At 42.5% G+C, this 22,747-nt stretch overlaps 1 protein-coding gene across 3 annotated transcripts in view; it reads right to left on the bottom strand.

Annotated features, from left to right (window-relative positions):
- Nucleotides 1–22,747, bottom strand: part of LOC149222258 (DnaJ (DUF3353)) — a 333,648-nt gene that overhangs the window by 299,837 nt on the left and 11,064 nt on the right. The window lies entirely within an intron of this gene.

Genomic DNA, 22,747 nt, shown 5'->3' on the forward strand with positions numbered 1-22,747 from the left:
CAGTAGTATTAGACTTTAGTTATTTGGTTCATTTCATTGTATATGACATTATGACTCATGATATGAGATACATTATTATATTTTGTGTTGACATTTTGAGGCTGAGTTGGGAGTCATGGGTCAAGACTTATTATTCAGGACATGATTCACTGTTATGTGTGATGTGGCACTAGAAATGATATTAAACATCTTATATATTAGTTCTTTTATCATATTTATGTGTCAATGTATTTATTTTATGTTGTAGATGCTTTAGATATTAAAAAAATTGCAAAAAAATGAATATTTTTGTATGTTAACGATTTTTTTCCCGATTTTTACGATTTTTTCCGATTTTTTCCCTGTGACGATAATATCCCGATAACAATTAGTGCAACATTGGTATGTGCAAGGAGATGCTAGTACGCCCCAGTGGACAATTTGAACTATCCTTTTGAGGGAGCCTTGGGCAAGCCACCAACAACCAAGTAAAGGTTTATGCTCTATTTCAAGGGCTACTCCAATCCATCTCGCTCAATCTCCATAGTTTGATCATAATAGGGGACTCCAAGATTATAATGTGGCACCTTCATCTTGGTTCCTCTCCAACAGATTTCAAACTCAACATCCTATTTAAAAGGATTTAATCTCATTTGAAATTTTTGAATGAGTTCACAGTGGTCCATGTTTCGCGGGAAAACAACTCTACAGCAGATCAATTGGAAAACAAGGCAGCATCATTAGAAAGTGGCACCCTTCTTGTAAAAGAGAGGATGACACACCTGCCAATTCCATAATATCATGACAGGTGGACATGAGTGTTGGAGTTGCTAGCTTGTTCAAAGTATGTTGCTTTGAACTCATTGCTCTCTCTCCACTGGAAACTTTGAACACAGCCACTCCTTCAATGGAGCCAGTGAATCTCCAAGCAAAAAAACACCAAAATACTCAGACTTAGCCATTAATGGAAGTTAAATTTTGTTTGATGTCAAGGTTGTATTGGAGAATTTACACTGTTAAGATCTAGTATGGAAGTCTTCTTAAAATCTAGTTTTAAAAACCAGGCGGGTTGAACCAGAAATCAACCAAACTGGCTGGTCAGACATCCAGAGCTACTACCTGGCCCAAGAAATCCAATCCAAGGACAAGTTGGTACTAATTAGGTACCAAATTGGCCGGTTTGGTATCTAACCATAACCAACCGGTCCTAATTGATCGGGTCCATAATAAAACGGTTGGTTTCATACCTAACTGGTACCAACCAGTCTTAACCAGTCGGGTCTATAAAAAACCGACCGAATTAGCTAAACCCGCACTAAGCGAGGAGATGGGACCCACATGCAATTTTGTAGATGCAATTTTTGCAAACCATGGGTAGGTTCCCTCCTAAATCTGCCCCCTAAGCTTATAAAAGCATGCCTAAGCTCCTATTTTCCTCACATATCTAATTTCTAATGTTTGTGAGCATATGAGATCTTGGACAGTTCTGCAACAGCGTTGATTTTTGAAGCAATAGGCTAACAGCAGCAAGTTTGGAGTTTCTTTGTCATCTTGGACCTAGTTTGGAGCTGGCTATTGGAGTTGGCATCTTTGTGAAGAGGCTTTAGCAGCTGATTTTCTTTCCTAGGTATGATTTCTCTATTGAAAATTTCCAGATTTGATTGTTGTCCCTATTTTTAATTTCTTTCCCATATTTCAAGTAAAAAACAACTCCTATTTGTAGGCTAAATTATGTCTCTTTTTTGGTTTTTACATTTATCATAGGTTTTGCATTTTACTTAGATGCATTTTTCTTTTCTATTTGCATATCTCCTTCCATTCAAATTCGTAATTCCATCATCCACCATGGCCCTGTTACCCACCATTTTATGGGTTATATCCCTAGGAGAAAAAAAATCTACAAGATGGTCCTCAGCCGGTAGCCAGCGGCCCCTTACAGCGACCAACTAGCTCATTGTGCCATTTCTCCGCCACCTAAGCCAGCCATGTCGTCCCCCACCCATTTGCCATGATCGTATGTTTGAAGGTGGGCCTCCTGAACCTAAAGGTATGCCTTGTCATTTGGTAATAGAGTATTGTAGTTTGCATATCATGGACACTTATGGGCATGGATTAATGGGGGGATTCAGCAAAAAGAATGGGCTAGGTCTGTGCTCTTGTCCCCTAGACCCATTTTGGATGCAAACCTTGGATTCTAGTCCTACGGGATCTTTTTTATTGACCATTTGGCTCTAGGGATGGTATTTCATGGGAAACCCTAATTTTGGTTGTGTCGTCCCGCTCCCTCATCCATATATATTGCCCCTTTCCACTCATTATAACCCCATTCATCATTTCTCCCACCTAGGTCCACATTCCTCCACTGGGTCCACATAGGGCTAGCTCTCCCCTTCCCCTTGCCCACACCTTGGGTTAGGCCTGGAATGATGCCCCGGAGGTTGATGCAGCTGAAAAGAAAAGTAAAAGCATAATTGGCCACATTCAATAGGAAAATGTACCACAAAATGCAAAAGATGGTCAGGACAAACACATTTAGCACGTGGGCAAAAGCCAATACATGAGCTCTACCCCATCATCATGGCCATCACCCTAGTTCCTACCGGCCCTAGATGAGCCTCCTTTATCATTTAGGAACCCATGATTGTCCCCGCCACTAGTGGAAAATGAATCGCCCTACCTTGAAAGGGGTATCCACTACCATATCTCACACATCATGCTCTTACCCCTTGAGCCTGAGCAGTTAACTAAAGAAAAATCATAAAAAGGCAAAAGGCATATAAACAAGGGTGGAAAAATCAAAGTCGGGGCACCTCATGTACCACAATTGCTTTCTCCAATACATTATATACCCAAGTGTGGGTTTCGCTTTTACTAGTTACCCTTGTACCCCAGCATGTGGCTGAGGGTTGCCCTTTTTCATTCCCTAGTCCATTCATCTCTTTATCACATGCCACCACCTTTTAAAGGATGTACCTTGGACATATTACCCCCTTTAGAAGTAGAAACCACCTAATAGGATACTTGGTTAACCCCATTTAGAGCATGGAGACAATAACACATGCCAAAGCCCATTATGGAATGGCATGCCATTATGAAGTTCCCACCTGTTGCCCATGGTTTATAAGCTCTTTTACTCGATTTCCATGATGACTTGTTGTACATGAACACTAGGGGACGCATTGGATCTTATGCATGATTGCAGATGGTCTCCATCTTGGGTTTGGTCTCCCTATACGAGGTCCTAACACTCTAGAGGGCTACATTGGCACTCCATGGATCCCCAAAAATGTTCAGATATTGCTCGAGATTCACCTATTGGATGAGGAAGATGCACCTGTTTCACCTTTGCCCAGCTAGCCCCACAGTTGTACAATACACTTGGCATATGATCCAGGACCTGTATGTTGATGTGGCATCACTTACACAATCATCTAAGCCCTTACATATGGTCTACAAGAATCTTCGACTTACCTGGAGACCCATGAGGTCACTTGTGTGCCCTCACAGCCATTGGGAGCACCATAGGTTTATTATGTGGAGAACAAGGGGCCAACCCCTTGTCCATTGCTTTTGGAAGTCCAATTCATCATTTTGGCACTTATGGACTTCATTAGGCCTTTTAGAAAGCCCAACGACATGTATTATTGATTATTCAACCCCTTGAAAGGCTTGTTATTTTGTTTATGAACTAGTTGGGTGGGTTTGTCACCAATAGCTAGTTATTTGCACATTATTTTTAGTTGATGGGCTAATGTAGGCTCAAATTAGGTAATACGAACTCCTAATGAGTGTATAAATAGGAGAGACATAAATTCATTTTGTATTGTCACTTGGATTGGATCATTCTCTCTCTTGATAATTTCGCATTTCTTTCTTGGAGGATGAATTGGAGCATTGATGAATTTTGACGTTTGGATTGGACTTTCTTATCTTGGAGCTTATTTATTGGCAAATGTGTTGATGGTTGGATATGTTCTCTTACATGTAAGTACACACATTTAATGTTATTCTTGTTTTACTTTGTCAGATGCATTGGAATGAGATTTTCGCTATACTAGGGCTAATTGTTGCATTGCATAATTGCGAAATTGTGGAATTATTGTTTCTATATCGCATCTCTCAATGTATGGGCCATGTACGTTGAATGAAATATCATAGGGGTAATTCTACCATTGAATTTATCTTGATAAGCCATTTCCTTTTGCAAAGCGAAGTATAAAGCTTTAAGGTCACTTCTTGCCCTAAAGGCCAAGCGAAGTAGTCCTTGAGGCCTCCTTGACCGAGAAACGAAGTCCTTTCTCATCATTCTCCTAGAATCCATTCTCCCCAACAGATTAGGCATTGGTCTACCAATAGGTGGTCACTCAAAGAACCATTTCTCTTCACCTTTCCCTCTCCATTCTAGGTCTAGTCATGCTAGGCCGCCTAGGGCATCACTTTCCCGACAAAGTAGCCATAGAAAAAGTTCGATCTCCTAGCCTCTACTGCGCTTGTGTGTCCTCAAGGTCTCCTCCAAATTTGAAGAAATTCTGACAGTGGGATTGTGAGATATCCCAAGCAGTGTTGTGAAAATCGCGATAAAATTTGATCCCGATCACGATTTTCACAACATTGATCCCAAGCCCTAACTCTGAGATCAAACTTTGCCCTGGTATTCCCTAGGCTACTACCTCATAGGACAATTTGACACTTTTAAGTGGAAATTCTTGCTTTGATCATTTCGCCTTCCTTTTTTAGGTTAATATCAACATTGGTTGCTAAACTCCCTCCCTTTAACCTAGGTTGGGTCCACTTGGTGCCGTGTGGTCGCATACCTTTGAAGTCAATTCTTTAAGAACCATCGGGGAAACCAAGTCCAATAAGGATTTTAGGGATTGGGAAGCTCCTTTACAAGGCATATTCCTTTAACCTAACCCTTAAATCCTCACCTCCTTCTCCTAGAAAACTTTGTACCTTGCTTGAAGAGCAAGCAAGCTCCATTCTTAACCACCTTCTAGGAAAAGGATCATTAAGGTCACTTCACATCCATTTACTGATTCATCCTTCACAAGTGACTTTCTATATATCGAGTCTCCTCCCATCAGTGAAAGCCCGTAAAGAGTAGAGAGTCTTAGTTGAAGTGACAGTGGGCTAAGTCTCCATTGTTGCCCTTGATCTAGGAGTTGTCCCTTTAGGAGTCTCTTTTAGGCTTCCTGCTAGTTTGAGGGGTAACATTTTGGCATCGTTCCCAGGGAGGAAGAAGGTCTAACTCCCTAGTGAATCATTGAGGAATTGATTCATTAACGACATCTATAAGCATTCCTCTAGTGACTCCACTCATTGTCCAAACCCCTAGTTTACTTGAAGGCGACAACATTCCTCCTTTAACTAGGGCTGTTGCAAAAAGGGGAGAACAAACTCCATCGACTGTAGGAACCACCCTTCTCCTTGAATTTGAGAAATTCAGTGATCCATCCCCAAAGATGCCATCTAGTTCTAACACTGACCCAAAACAAGATCGACCCAAGATGACCAAAGGTGAAAGGCACTTGGTTAGTGTCTATGCCCCTTTGAAATTGAGTGATGATCCCAAACCATTACCTAATAAATATAACCGATAGTTACCCAAGTTCAAAGGGGATGCTATTTGGACTGCCCATGGCTTTATTGAGGAATTCTATTGGCAAATGTCCTCTAGGATGATCTTCGATGAAGATAGGCTCATGATGCTTTTTGCTCTATCACTTGAAGGACAAGTAAGATAATGGTACCTTAGCCTTCCACGGTGTGCATAGAAGACTCTGATGACTTTGAAGGCCTGTTCATGAAGAGGTGGTCATGCAATGCCCAAGGAACCTTTAACATTGAAAAATTCTATCAAATAACCAAGGGAAGGGAAGACGTACGAGAATTCATTAAAAAAATTGATAGGGTAGTCAAGGATATACCTGATCATTTGAAACCATCTAAAGCTAATATTCTTGATAAATTCATAAAAGCAGTGGGTGGCCACTTAACCTATGTATTAAGGGACAAGAAGCCTTCCACATTGGCTGAAGCCAAAGAGATAACAATGGAAGTTGAGGAAAACCTATGAATCTTGAAGGTAGATGTCACTCACCACCCTAGAGCCAAAGTCGAGATCAAGAAGGAGAAGTCCAAAGATCAACACGAAGAAACCCTCCTTGCCATCCTCAAGAAAATGGAGAAATTCACTGAAGAAGCCAACGCACGTGACAGGGTTATCATGAATAAAATCACTGCCTTGGAAAGGGCTCAAAAATCTAGTTATATTCCAAAAGGAAAACCCTTTCCCAAAAAGCAAAGTGAAGAAGATAGGCCAAGCTCGTCTCAATTCCCAAACACTTTGGCTCCAACTAATGTTGTTGAGCCAAACTCATCTTCTGAGGATGAGGGAAGTGAAGAGGGAGAGAGTGAGGGTGAAGAAGTTGATGAGCAGGCTAACCTTGTCGAATCTGACATCTTCAACATTTTGCTAGGAGGATCATATACACACCCTCCCATTAGTGAGGTCACCCTTAAGGAGGAAAAGGAAGAATCCATTCTTAACTCTGATAGCAAGGGAAGGTTCAAAGGGGTCCAATATTCACGAAAGGAAAATAACAAAGACCCTACAACCTCTAAGGAACCATCTAAAGAAGATTCATTGCCCAAGCAAGCCCCTCCCAAGGAGTCTCTCCCTGAAATTCCTCCCAAGAAGGATCCCCCAACCAAAGCCAATTCAAAAAAGGATCCTCCAAGGAAGGAAAACATCAAGAAGAAAGAAAAAGGAAAAGAGGCTAAACTTGACATTGACATAGGGGTTGTCGTAGGAAAAATAACCATACTCGTTCCTTTGAAAGAGATTGCAAAACTTCCCGAGCAACAACAACAAATCAAGAAGTCCCTAGGAATTCAAGAAGAAGAATTACCCGAAGAATTACAAAACATTCATATTCCTGACTAAAACCTTGGGTGTGAACCATTTATGCTCACTTTGGCTATCAATGACCTCTTCTTACACAATTGTATGTTAGACTCAAGGGCTTCCGCGAATATCATGCCCTTAAAAGTTATGAAGCAATTGGGTCTCAACATCACTCAGCCGTATAAGAAGGTATGTGGTTTTAACTCCAAGCTTGTGGAGGTGGAAGGTCTCATCAAGGACCTTAGGTTTCTTTGGCCAGGAACCCCGATATAACCCTTCTCATGGATGTGTGTTAAATTTGGCAACTAGGGCCAAATTCCACCATTGGATAGCTCATCTGTTGGAGATGATTATTGCATTGAACTCCTCTTTTTGAGAGGACCAAAATCGACCTAAAGATCACTGAATTTGAATAAGGAAAAATAGTTATTTATTTAAAAGAAATTCTACAAGTCATAATCTTATTAAGGCGGAAAAATTGAAATTTTGAAATTCAAATTTGCCTCCAGGAGTCAAGGTCGGCTTCACCTCATGTTGTAGCAACTGCAACACACTCCAAAATTTTGGCCTGCATCCAATTTCGGAGCCTCCCTAGGGTTTTCCTTGATGTTTGCAAGCACTTGGGCTCATCCCGTGAGCCCATGTTGATTCTTTGCACCCTCCTCGCTTGACTGTTCAACGGGCATCTCTTTTGCATGTTGGTCACAGTGTCATGCTTGCAGTCATGTTCTGGCCACACACAAGGTACCGCTTCGTGTGCACAGGTTGTATTCGCTATGTAAACATTCGTCGCACTCACGCACGAAATTGTATGCATTGTCGCGCAGGCGTCGTCACGGTCGTTCAACAATCTATCACAAGTGTTGCGCTTGTCGCTCGCACCGTCAGTCAGTCACGTTGAGTATATGTTGTCTTGATGGTTTGATGCGTCTTGTTGTCAATTCATGTTGAGTGTGTGTTTGCAAGGTCGCGTATGCACAAGATCACTCGCTCACACACTTAGTTGCTGAAGTTCTAATGACCGGATCACCCTCCAACGACCAAACCTCCACCCTAGAATCGACTCGACTAACTGTCACCCAGAACAGCGCAAAAGTTTCCCAGCAAGCCATTTCAATTGCGTTGCCCCCAAGCACATCAACCAAGCCTCCAGCTAGTCAACCGGAGATTTTGACCGAGCAGTGACCCCGAGACTCACTCCCCTCAAAAATTGCGCAAAAGCTGCCAAACATGCCTGCTCTGCTGACTGAAAAAAAACCGCGCAGGCATGCCGGACAGACACCCACTGTCCGTCACTATCTCCCTCAAAAAATTGCGCAAATTTTCAAGCCAGCCACCCAGTCAGCCCGCCTGCTGCTCACCTAGAAAACTGTGCAGATTTCATGAGCATTCCCTCAGCTGCCCAACATCCCGCTCAACTCAGAAACTGCATAGAGATGTTCAGCAGGCCAGTCTCCTAGAAATTGCGCAGTTTTTGTCACCAGCATTCTCACAGCCCGCTGCTAGCTCCCAGAAAAAAACGCGCATTTTTTCCCGGCAAGCCTCCTACAACCCGCTGGCCAGCTCCTAGAGGAATTGCGCAAATTTTACTGCAAAACCCCCTCTGCTAGCTGCAGTGCTTCCCTCAAGAAATTGCGCAGATCTGTCCTCCAGCTGAGCCAGATCCCACGGACAGTCATTGCTGATCCGGATTGTCCATCTCAACCTCCTAGTGACTTCTGTACAATTTTCACCAGCAATGTCTGGAGCCCGCATCCCAGCTTGAAATCTGCCTTGCGCAATTTCATAGCCTTGTCCTCTCTCCCAATAACCTGCATCCGAAAGCGAACGACAATGTATCACGGTAGACTAGGAGATTTATGGATTTGATGTCATCTCGTCGTGAGTGACTGCAGATACAGGTACATGGATAAGACATGATGTGACGACGAACAGGATGAACAAGGAGAGCACATGCAAGGAGATTTGTTCGCAAACAAACGAACGAAGGATGCATGCGAGGAGAATTTTTCGCGAACGAACGATAATGCGAAGCATGCTAAAGTAAAAGCGAAGGAGAATTTTTCACGAACGAACGATAATGCGAAGCATGCTAAAGTACAAGCAAAGGAGAGACGTGCACATGCAACATCAAGCGAACACCAAGACCATCGAAGACTCCGCACACCTTGCCATGCGGAGGTGAAGTTATGATACACCAAGAGGACATCCATCACTCAGCAGCACTGCAGCTCGACATGGACACCACCACCAGCATGAACATACCAGCACTGTCGTGTCAAGTCGTGTCATGAGTCATCTCGGCCACATCACTACTGTGGGCCATATTGTTGTAAATCAATGTAATGTAATGTGGAAGTCCAAGAGACCGACATGCAATATGAAAAGTCAAATAAGTCAAACAGTCATGAGGGAAGTCGAACAGTCACAAGGGCCAGTTTTACCCTTGGCTATAAATACCCCTCATTTGTACATGCAAAAGACTTTTCACCTTGGCTCCTCCCACATAGCCTTGAGAGTCTGTAATCTTTTCTTTGAGGAGCGAGTAGTGGCTCCAATGCCCCTCTCACGGGGTTAGTGATGTATGGTGTACCGATGTGTCTTGGAACTTTCGCTTAATTCAGAAGCCTGATAACAGGCCAGCACGTTTTCACACATGTATTGTAATTGTTTGTAAGACTAATCTTGGAACACTTGTAATGCATGTTGCTTTAACCTGTGTTAAAACAGTTGAACTATTTCAGTTGCTCTAATACATATGTTTATGAAAATTTGTTGTTAACATTGTTAACGTTGAATTACCCGCGTGAGCTGCCTCACCGGACATCAAACAAAACCTTTCCCATAAACTTGTTATAATGACCATCGCACTCGTGCGGACTACTCCATTGAGTGTTCTACGTGTTATTCCTTCTTGTGTGTTTGTGACTGTCAAATCTGTGTGGACTACTCCGCCGGAAGTTGCGCATGTCTTGTTGTGTTGTGTCTCTGATAGAGTTGGGACTTTTCCCTTTCCACTAGAGACTCGCTTCCATAAACCTTGACACAAGTAACACTAGCACTCACCAGGGACATGAACCTCATTGTTTGAAGACAAAGCAGACCACTCACATGGGCTGACAAGCAAGAGCTAAGGCAAACACTTAAGATATGGCAACTGAGCCACCATACCGGATGGGACTCCTACACCAAACGGTGTGAGGTCTACTTGGGACTTCATACCAGGGAGATCCCATGAATGTTGGCAGGTCTAGCACCGTCAACATTTATGGCACTAGAAGGAGGGCCGCCAGTTGTTTATGGTTGAATATCCTCTCACTCCCGCTCATCAATCATCTGGTTAAGGCAGTAACTCGCACTCCCTCACACCTACGCGCGACTCTGAAGTTGGTTACTCCTCATCTCCCATACGTGAACATGAAATTTCATATCAGCACCTCCGCTCCATCCGTCCCATCAACCGTCAATTCGCGAAAGCAGTCGGACTGATCCCAGGAATACAACACCTTCCGTACGCATCAAGAAAGCCAAAAACCAATCCCACGGGACTTGTTGTATCATCAGTGGAAGAAGCAGTTCTTGCCACACTTGAAGGTCTGGCAGAAGTTGTTGAGAATGGAGAGGAACCTCTGGTCTTCCAACAAGGAGAACGAGATACCCTCGTAATCTTGGGCTCAGATTCCGGTACAGGAGGCGGAGGGAAGGAATCAGAGGAGGCGGAGGCGAAGAGCAAACTCAGAGTCGAAACTGTCAGATTACGAAGAAGAAGAAGACATGGCTGACCAAAATCTGGAATGGATGACTCAGGGACCATTGGCTCTCCTAGGTGCTTTGCAAAAGATGCCAAAGCGTTCGGAGAGAATGCTCACGAAGTACGACCCTGACAGAGCAGTGAAGGCAGAAGATCACTTGGACAACTTCTACCTACAGCTGCAGACACTCAAGATACGGTACAACGACGTTGCATGCAGATTGTTTCCGTGTACCTTGGATGGTCGCGTAGCAGTATGGTATCACAACCTTCCTGTCAACTCCATCCATAACTAGGGTACGTTCAAACGCATGTTTCTGGAAAAGTTTGTTGATGACAAGACCCCAGCCATGTTGCTCAAAGAATTGGGAAGCCTGAAGATGGAGGGGAAAGAAAAGGTAAAATATTTCAATCAGAGGTTTCTGCACATATTGAATAAGTTTGCAGTGGACACGAAACCTCATGACTCCATCACTGTCGATTACTACATGTCCGCACTGCCAACCAACATTGTGCAGTTCGTCAAGCGAGCTGCAAAACCAACATTGTTAGAAAATTGCGAAGAGGCAATCATTGTTGAGAAAGACCTACGTGCGATTGGAATAATCAAGGATGACGAACCAACAAAGGACTCCAGAGACACGAGCAAGAAGCCTTAGACTGCGGCGAGCAAGGGTAAAGACAAGGAAGTGAGTGATATTGAAACCCTTACTCGCCTGGTCAAGAAGTTGACAATAGAAGTGTCTGAGCTCAAACAACAAACAGTTGACACATCTGCGAGTAGTCGGCCACCCAGACAAAGACAAGGAAGCATGTCATCAGGCAGCAATCGCTTCCCGACTAAAACTGCGCAGAGCTCCAGCTCAGTGTTCCAGGTCGAACAGTGCGCGAACAACGAATTTTTCTCATTTCATGAAGATAAGCACCTAGAAGGGTCTTGTTCGAACTGGAAATGAGTTGCAAGCTCAGTATGCGATCACATGCCAAACATGATGAGCAGTGTGCAAGGACAGTCGAGAGACATGGACGATGACGAAGATGTTGCACCTGATGAGACCTCAAGCGTTGGGCAGGTGATTAACATGTATCAGTGCTCGCAAGCAGCGCAGAAGACAAACACCGAGAAGCAGCCCCAAAAGAAAAATGGTCGTTACAATCTCAGAAATCAAGGGGCTCCCCCCACACTTGGGGAAATGCAACAAAGGCTCGAACTACTGAGGAAGGTTGATCCACCATCCGTCCAAAAGCAGAAAACACAAAGCAAGCCCGAGAAGACAGCGGCGAACAAGAGTACGTCCATGAGCAGCAAACTGCAGAACACTCCGCCGGACAACATGAACACCAATCTCACCTCAGACATCTCAGTGAGTCTACCCGCTCTGTATTACAACATTGTGGAAGACATGAAGAAAACTCGTGCAAACATCAGTTTGTTCGAGTTGGCTAAGATTCAGAGTCAACAGGACATCTTGCTGCGCGCACTGGGGCAGACATCAACGGACAACGTAGCCTCTACCAGCAAGGGAGCAAGCACACCTCCCAGATCACTTTCAATTGTGTTAAACACACTTCAAATGGAAGAAGCAAACTCTGTTTTCCCTCCATTCCTACTTTCATTTGAAATCTTTAACTTTAATGTTCACCATTGTTTAGTTGATTCTAGCGCGGTAGCCAACGTCATGTCGCTCTCAATTGCCAAAAGGATCAATGCGCAATGGAGCAAGACATCCGTGCAGATCATCCAACTCGATCGAACATCCGTACCAACCATTGGTGAACTTCGGGATGTGATCATCTGACTATCTCACAATAGCCGAGTTCACTAGTGCATAAATATTGTTGTTGTGGACATACCGGAAGCATATGGCTTACTACTCAGCAGAGAATGGTCTAGCAAGCTGAACAGATACTTTGCTACACATTGGTCACACTTGTGGCTTTCGTACAAGGGCAAAAGCAATCAAATCCGAGTGTTATCCGAGAGATACATGAGGCACAATGTCACTCCCATCAATGGCGAGAACGAATTGTTGGCCTTCGCAGAGCTCATGTTCGACAACTGCCTCTTGGAAACAATGTTGGGGTGTTATCACGCACAACCAGCTCCGACCCCACCAGACACGCAGTTGGGTCTCCTTCCTTGCCCAACTGATGGAAATGAAACTTGTATAGTGCATTGTAACATTAGTAGCAGTAGCAGTAGTGCAAAAGCATCGAACAATCTGTGTAGAGACGAGTTGTGGACCATGTACTTCGACGGATCAAAGACACGAGATGGCTCTGGAGCCAAGTGTGTCTTGATTGACCCAAAAAACAGGAAACATTTGATTTCAAGCCACTTGGAGTTCGAGTGCACAAACAACATTGTTGAATACGAAGCACTCATGTTGGGCTTGCAAAAAGCCATTAGCCTCAACGTGGTCATGCTCAAAGTGGTAGGTGATTCGGAAATAGTGGCACGGCAAGTATGTAACACCATACACTGTTTATAACCTCATTTCAAAAGTTACCAACAAGAGGTATGGTGACTGATATCTAACTTCCAAGCATTTAATATCACTATTGTACCAAGAATGCATAATGCAGCTGCCAATGCTTTAGCAAACGCAGCTTCTAGAATGTCACCGCTTAGGGATAGATTTATTGTTGAAATTTTGTATAGACCTTCTATCTCGGATAACATAACTAATTTACGCATGTTTGACGATGATCAACAGATACTGCATTTCATGGCCAACGTTGATATCTTCAAGGATGCAGTGATTGACGAAGATGAGCATGAGCAGTCTTTGCAAGCTAGGGCTGATAACAAGAAAGGCAACCTCATCCCCAAGGGTGTGGTATCTTTGGAAAATCTCTATGACTTGCAAGAACGCTTTCAGGGGCCAAGGAACAACAAAACCCACAGCTCTACCATGATACACGAACTGATTAACTTGGGAACAGAACATGATCCGAAGTTCGTCAATCTCGGTACCATGTTGCACGCAGCAAGAGCGGCAAACCTTTGTCCGCTTGTTCAAACAGTACTAGGATGTGTTCGCGTGGACATATGACACGCGAATAATCCAACATATAATTTCGATTAAAGAAGGGGTCAAGCCATATCAGTAGAAATTGAGGAAAGTACATCTGTCACTTGAACCCCTCATACAGAAAGAGCTCACCAAGCTATTAGATGCACGGATCATATATAGAGTTCGTCAATCCACATGGATTTCAAACCTTGTTCCTATACGTAAGAAGTCCGGGGAAATCTGCTTGTTTGTTGATTTCCGGAACTTGAACCGCGCCTCGGACAAAGACAATTACCTTGTGCTGTCTATGGAGCACATTTTGCAGACAGTGTTTGGGGCACAAATGTTTTCCTTACTTGACGGGTTTTCAGGATATAATCAAGTCCTAGTAGCGGAACCTAATAGACTCAAAACTACCTATTGTACCAAGTGGGATACATTCGCATATCGACAAATGTCGTTTGGGCTTGTGAATGCAGGCGCAAACCTTTGTAGAAATTTCTAAGTCTAACCTGTTAGAAATTTTCCTGCACTATCTGGTTTATTTCACCTACTTGTTTAATTACTAAACAAGTTATTTAACCATATAAACACAGAGATAAACACAATGCAGTCTCAACCATCTACAGATCATCAACTAAAAGAAATAGACAAACACACAAGGGACACCATTATTTTTGGACAATCGTCCCCGGAAAAACCCAACTTAGGAAAATCGATGAAGCAGTTATGAGGGTTTTATTATTAAGCAAATTTTCTTGAGTACAACTGGGTGCCAAACTGGCTCACCTAACAAAGAAATCTATCTGGCAGTAATACCTCTTCGGAAGCAGATATTCTGAAAGTCTGCTCCACGAAACTCTCTCCAACGCCTCTCTGAGGCACTGCGTCAGCCCTCCTAGCCTCTGTGTCAGCCCTCTGATGCTCTGTGCAAACTCTCTGGCCCTCTGCGTTACTCACACAGGCCTTCTGGCCCTCTACGCAGTCACTCTGGCCTCTGCGTGGCTCCCGTTGGCTCTGCGTCTGCCTCTGCACTGGTCTTCCGACACTATCTCTACCTCTCTACTATGCACTCACTGCCCCTCGCTACAACTTTGATCACTATTTGATTTCTCTTAGCAAACCCCGCTCTAGAAAATCGAATTGACTGATCAATCTGGTGTCTCTCCAACTGACCCTCAAGCCTCCTTTTATACTTTTTCTGTTGAGTCTTCAACGGCCGAGATTAAATTTCTAATCAACGGCTAAGATTAGATTTGGCTTGATCCATGTCATTTAGAACCTTCTAACCCGGTTTTATATTAATACCCATTAATATTGTTATTTCCTAAGTTTAGACTTAGGAACCCATTAAAAATATTAATTATTTTAATATCTCTCTCACCAGGTAGAATTTCCCCAAACCATTTATGGGTTTTGGAGATCTCATGTGCTTTAGCCTCTCCACCAATTTTCATGGCTAGAGCACATCTGATGCTACCCCAAATCAACACCTTTCAGCGCGCCATGGACATTGCCTCCCGCAGACTCATCAGACAGAGCATAGTGGTGTACCTCGATGATGTGACTGTGTTTTCAAGAAAACGGGAAGACCACATATGCCATCTGAAGAAAATTTTTGAGCGATGCCGGAAATACAGGATTTCCTTGAATCCCAAAAAGAGCATATTTGCAGTGTCTGAGGGGAACCTTCTTGGTCACATCGTTGCCAAAAGCGGGATCAAGGTTGATCCGAACCGGATCCGGATTATTACATAGATCCCTCACCCAGCCAACAAGAAAGCAATGCATTCCTTCTTGGGAAAGATAAACTTCCTCCGGAAGTTCATCTCGGATTATGCGCAGATAGTAAAACCAATGCAAGACATGATCAAGAAGGATGCAGTCTACAGTTGGGGCAAGAGGGAAAAGTACGCATTCACCCATATAAAGCAGGCTATTGCAGAAGCGCCTACACTCTATATCCTGGATTTCAACAATGACTTCTTACTATACACTTTCACCTCCGACAACTCACTCGTTGTAGTACTCACTTAGAAGGATGAGTTGAACAACGAACGTCCCATCTCCTTCATGAGCGCAAGCATGCAGGGACCCGAACTCAACTACCCCGTCATTGACAAACAAGCATATGCAGTATACAAGGCGGTGAAACACTTCAAACCCTACTTGCTAAAGAACCATTGCATAATGTATGTGCCTCACCCAATAGTCTGCTCACTGCTCATACAACAAGAGCTGGGTGAACAACGTGCGAACTGGATGACAGGCTTGCAAGAGTATGATCTTGACATCAAGCCAGTTCACACTATCAAGGGTCATGGTCTCTGCAGACTCGCAGCTGAGGCAGTACACGCACAGGAGGAAGAAGCAGAGCTCGCCAGCTGGGAGCAGGAAATTGAAATGTATGATGTAGTGCGAGCACCACCCACTGCAAGCGGAAACTCTTGGTACGAAGATGTGCGCCAGTACCTTGAGCACGACACCATACCCTCTCACTTCTCCATCAGATAGAAGAGGGCACTACACCTCAAAGCTTTAGCCTATCAGTTGGTGCACAGAGTGCTTTACAGAAAGCACAGTAACAGAATCTTGCTCAGGTGCCTGGAGGCACATGAATCAGAGAAGGTTTTACAAGATCTGCATGACGGACCAGCCGGGGGTCACTTTGAAGTTTGCAGGAAATACCACTACCACAAAGTTATGCGACCCGGTTTCTATTGGCTCACATTATTCAAGGATGCACGTGCCTACGCTTGCAAGTGCCCGGTCTGTCAGCGATGCGCTGGCAGAACACAAAGGTCAGCAGCCCCATTGCACCTTGTTGCAGTGACTAAACCGTTCCAACAATGGGGCCTGGACATCATTGGGGAAATTTCCCCACATTCGTCAAAACAACACTACATTTTGACAGCAACTGATTACTTCACATGGTGGACAGAAGCAGTTCCGCTCAAGCAAGTGAACGACCAGGAGGTCATCAGCTTCCTCCAACAGAACATCATCTCACGCTTTGGCGTCCCGGTATCACTTGTGTTTGACAATGCAACTTACTTTTCATCTTTGAAGCTTTATGATTTTGCATTGCAATATGGTATTGTGCTGAAACACTCATCTAACTACTACCCGCAAGGAAATGGTCTCGCAAAATCCACGAACAAAAACCTTATCCGCATAATCAAAAAGACCATTTACTCTGAGCAGCGTAATTGGCACTCTGCCTTGATGAATGCCTTATGGGCTGACCGCGTAACACCCAAACCCTCTCTGAATACCTCACCATACTTCCTGGTCTATGGGAAAGAAGCCATCCTACCACCCAACATCTACTTGCCTACGCTTCAGTTGTCTCAAGAATCCCAAGGCAAGCCTTGTCTGCTAGTTCAACGTAGGATGGATACACTTCACAAACTACAGGAAGAAAGGATGAAAGCAAAAGAAAAGTTTACACTCCACCAGAACCATATCAAGAGATGGTTTGACAAGAAGTCTGTAGGGAAAGCTAACTTCGATGTTGGTGACTTAGTCTTGAAATGGGATAAACCCCATGAAGACAAAGGCAAGCATACGAAGTTCTAGTCCTTGTGGATTGGTTTGTACACAGTCCATGAGAAGCTTGACCCACACACATACTGTTTGCAATCACCTGACGGGAGGATTGACAGCCTTCTTGTCAATGGCCAAGATCTCAAGCATTACTTTCAGTAAGTCGGGGCTGCGTCCCGCACTATGTACATAGTCTGTTTACTTCTTGTTTGCTTTTTTGCTTTGCTTACTATTTTTGTTTCGTTTTGTTTTGTTTGTTTAGTATCATGTTATTTTTGGTTTTTGTAAATAAGTGTTGCCTTTACTGAGTTCTGACTTTTGAACGAGTATGTATCTAAGATCTAAAGAGTCTTATGACACTGCAGCACTTGGTCTATCCTGCGTACGTCTTCTCTGTGCTTGGTTGTAACCTTTGGTCGATAAAGTCTTGACGGAAAATACAAGCCGTCTGCATGGGAAGCTTGGGTCTAACCATGAACCTGTGTCCACATTGGGAAACCCCATGCCTATACTCAGCCTTCTGCTCTGTGTGATCAAGCTCATCCAACTAGTAGAAACAAAGAAGGGGAAAATCTAAACGAGCAAACCTATGTCAGAGGTCTTACATGCTTCTCTGAAGGAACAACCTCTTCTGCTCTCAATAAGTCGGGATCCCTCTTCCGCCCTAAAAATAAATAAGTGCCTATGCACAATCCTCTTAAAAAATACAAAGGCGAAAGAAGAGAAAGGATTCCTGCACAGAGAGGTGAAGCATGCAACTCCACCAGGGTACTGACCAAGCTCGCTGGCAGTGGAGCAATGCGTGTGTTCCTGCGTGACTCCGTCGGGGTACTGTCCAGGCCTGCTGGCAGTGGAGCAACACAAGAGATGAAAACTTACACTCTAAAAAATTTTAACTTGCGAGCCAAACTACCCTTCCCGATTTCGAAACACTGTGATCAAGCTGAAACTTGATATTGTGTTTGACTGAGTTGACGAAAGGTGAACCATGTTTGTCCATGGGGTAAGTGGGGAAGCCGAAATAACCCGCACAACGATTCAATACTCCCTGAAAGACCAAGGCCCTGTGTTGTCAATAGATGTTATGCAACCAGCTCACAAAATAGAAGAAAAGATAGATGAACGCCTTCAAAATCAACATCTTCGAGGGGGCAACCTCCTTTACATTACACAAATGAACAATTCTTGGATGATACAAATGACTAAACCTCCTTTCTATATATAGGAGTCCAAGGGGTCACAATATAATCAAAGCCGACCTAACAGTAATAACATAAGGGCACAATAATAATAATAGTGGGTTTCTATGGGGCACACTAATAACAATATGGGGACAATAGGGGCACAATAATAACAATAAGGGCTACAATGACAATAGTAATGGGGGAATCACTAGTATTACAAGGACCTAACATGCCCCTCTCCTTCAGAAAATTGTTGTCCTCAACACTTGAGTAGTTCTAGATGCTTCTATATAAAATTCTCATCCTCCGATGTGGAATCTTCAGCGGGTAAGTTCTTCCACTTGATGAGATACTCCGAAATTGATCGATTTCGTAGCTGTCGAGTTCTTGTTTGTGTCGCTGCTTCAGGTTCCAATATGATTTTTCCTTCCTCGTCAAATTTTGGCAATATTGTTTGAACTTGGAGCTTGTCACCTATAACCTTCTTTAAACATGAAACATGGAAAACTGGGTGCACTCGAGAAGTTGCAGGAAGCTCCAATTTGTATGCCATAGTACCAATCTTTTGCAACACCTTGTACGGACCATAATACTTTGGTGATAATTTATTATCCTTCTTAGCTTGCTTGAGAGACATTTGTTTATATGGTTGTAGCCGTAGAAATAGCCAGTCACCTACATCAAAACTTCTTTCGTTGCGATGTTGATCTGCCTATTGTTTCACTCTATTCTGCGCCAACGTGAGGTTATCCTTTAAGAGTTGGAGAACTTGTTGTTGATGCTCGATGTGATCTTCCACTGCTTGAGCCTTAGAATTTTCTCTTAAATATGATATGATGGATGGTGGATGATATCCATAAAGTGCCATAAATGGGGTCATTTTTGCTGCAGTATGGAAGTAAGTGTTATACCACCATTCAGCGAGACGCAACCATTTGACCCATTGTATCTGTTTATCAGATATAAAGCAACGAAGATATCCTTCCAAACATTTGTTTACAACTAAATTTGTCCATGAGATTGAGGATGATAAGATGAGCTATGAGCTAACAGAGTACCGAGACAAGAAAATAATTCTGTCCAAAAATTTCCAGTGAAAATGGGATCTCTGTCACTTACAATAATCTTTGGGTTTCCATGTAGCTTTTGAATTGTTACGATAAATGCAGTAGAAACTGTATTGGCTTTAAATAGATGCGATAATGCACAAAAGTGTACATACTTGGTAAGTCTGTCAACTACCACATGATGACACTCTTTCCTTCGGACTTGGGTAAACCTGTGATAAAATCCATTGAAACCTCCTCCCAATGTTGGCTTGGAATGGATAAAGGTTGTAATAGACCTGGGGTCTTAATTGTTTCAACTTTATTTTGTCGGCAAACCAAACATTCTACCACAAACTTTTGAATATCCGATTTAAGGCCATCCCAAAAAAATTCTTTCTTAACCCTATGGTAAGTTTTTAAAAATCTTGAGTGCCCTCCTAAGGGAGAAGTGTGCAACTCCATAAGAATCTTTTGTTTGACTTGGGAATTCTTACATAGGTATAAGCGATCTTTGTACCATAACAAATCATTTTTCCAACCAAGTGTATCAGATGTACTGGGATCTTGTTGTATCTTTTGAATGAGTGCCCACACTTCTTCGTCATTCTTCCATTCATCCCTTGCTTCGTTTATCCAATCTAGTTGGATAATAGAAATGGTGCAAAGCAATGCTTCCACATCTTCATCCCTTCTTGAGAGCGCATCTGCCACAACATTTAGCTTCCCTTTTTTGTAGATGATTTCAAAGTCATAATCCAACATCTTTGTGACCCATTTTCGCTGCTCTTCAGAGGATAATCTTTGTTCTAAAAAGTATTTAAGACTATCATGATTCATTTTTACCTTGAAGTGTCTTCCCATTAAGTAGGGTCACCATTTCTTAAGTGCATGTATATTGCCAACATTTCCTTCTCATAAATAGATTTGTGTAAATACTTTCCTTTCTCATAAATAGATTTGTGTAAATACTTTCCTTTGATTGGACAACTTTCGAAAGCAATGGGTCTTTCTTCTTCCATTAAAACGGCACCAATTCCATTTCCTAAAGCATCACATTCCACAATAAAGTTTTTTGTGAAGACAGGTATTTGGCACATTGCCTCTTTAAGATGTTCGAAGGCCTTTTTTGCTTCTGGAGTCCATGAAAATGCATCTTTCTTCAATAATGTTATTGCTTCTGGAGTCCATGAAAATGCATCTTTCTTCAATAATGTTATTGCTTCTGGAGTCCATGAAAATGCATCTTTCTTCAATAATGTTGTTAGAGGTGCTGCTATTCTCCCATAATTCTTAACAAACTTGCGATAATACCCTGTCAACCCAGAAATCCTTGCAGATGCTTTATGGATGTGGGGATTTTCCATTCCTTAATGGCTTTAATTTTGCTAGGGTCTACCTTAACAGCTTCATGAGATACAATATGACCCAGATATTCCACCTATTGTACTCCAAAGAAACATTTGGAGTTTTTTGCATATAATTGTTTCTCCTCCAATAGTTTGAGCACCCTGTCAACATGTTGAACATGATCCTTCTAAGACTTGTTGTAGATTAGTATATCATCGAAAAATACTAACACAAATTTTCTAAAGAAGGGTTTGAAAATGGAATTCACAAACCTTGAAATGTAGAAGGTGCATTAGTAAGGCCAAAAGGCATGACCAAAAATTCGTAATGACCCTCATGAATTCTAAATGTTGTTTTTGCAATGTCTTCAGTCTTCATTCTGATTTGATGTGAACGAAGAAACAACTTGGTGAAGTAAATTGATCCATGCAATTCATCAATGACAGGAATGGGAAATTTATCTTTAATAGTGAGTTTGTTGAGCTCCATATAATTTGAACACATGCGCCATGATCCATCCTTCTTGTGCACCAATACTACTGGAACAGAGAAAGAACTTTGACTAGGTTGAATTATACCAACCTCTAGCATTTCTGCAACCATACGTTCAATTTCACTCTTTTGGGCATAAGGATATATGTAAGGCCTGATGTTTGGAGGAACACTTCCTGGAATCAAATCAATAGCATGATCATGATCACGAATAGGTGGGAGGCCTTTGGGAATCTCAAATACCTTGGAATGATTGTCCAAGACTTTTTCGAGATCTGGAGAAATAGATGATTTCAATGTGGGAACTTCTAGCGAACATAATTGTGCAATTACGCCTCGTTGTTCCTTCTTTAGAAGCTTTGTCATTTGTCATACCATTAGAGCTGATTATCTTTCCCGGTTTTCCTACAATACCCCTTAATTCAACTTCCTTTCCTTCCGCACAAAATTTCATGAAAAGTTCTTGAAAATTAAAAGGTATTGTACCCAAGGATTATAGCCATTGGACTCCTAGTACAACATCAACACCTCCCATTGGAATGGAAAGCATTGGGCTATTCAATACATGTTCTCCCATGGATAGCTTGATATAATAGCACTTTCCAGAGCAATTTATGGTTCCACCACTTGCAACCATCACTTGACACTCTGGTGTTGGATATAGGAAGCAATTCAATTCCTTGGCTATCTTACAATGAATAAAATTATGGGCACTGCCCAAATCAATCAACACTATTACCTTTTTCTTCTTGATATGTCCTTTTATCTTGATAGTTTGAGTGGTAATTCCAGCCAATGCATTACAAGATATGGTCGAATTCATTTCTTCTTTCTCTAAGGTTTGTTCCTAGTGTATATCCTCTTCTTTTGACGTTTCTTGTTCCTTTTCTTCCTCCTCTTCATAATCTATGTAGAATAATTTCTTCACAGCACACTTATGACCTTTAGTGTATTTTCTATCACAACTGTAACAAAGCCCTTTTGCTCTTTTTTCTTCCAATTGTCATGGTGTCAATTTTGCATGTTGTGGAAGCCTAGGGGCAACAACACTTCCATCTTTACAGTTGTGAGTGGTAGGCTTCCTGGTTGCCATAATTTTGCTTTCCATTTTTCTTGCCAACCTAAATGCCTTCTCCAGTGAATCAGGTTCCCAAAGGCGAACCTCAAGTTGGATGTTATCCTTTAAAGTCCCTATGAACACATCAATCATATGCTCCTCTAGAATATCTTTTACCCTTATGTTCAATTTTTGGAAGTCCTCAACGTGCTCCATCATTGAACCCTTTTGTTTGAGATTTATCAATTGGCTAAAAAAGGTGTTGTTTTTTGTATCCTCATAATGTGCTATCATTTTTTCCGTAAAAATTGCCCAAGTGACAATTTGTTTACGAGAGCAAAGCCACCAATACCATACAAACTGATTTGGTTCCAAATATAAAGTTGCAATACGTACCTTTTGTGTGTTTTGCACATTA

Source organism: Pinus tabuliformis, chromosome Q (assembly GCF_031772625.1).
Source record: "Pinus tabuliformis cultivar Carrire ecotype Pingquan chromosome Q, CPIR1, whole genome shotgun sequence".
Taxonomy (NCBI): Eukaryota; Viridiplantae; Streptophyta; class Pinopsida; order Pinales; family Pinaceae; genus Pinus; species Pinus tabuliformis.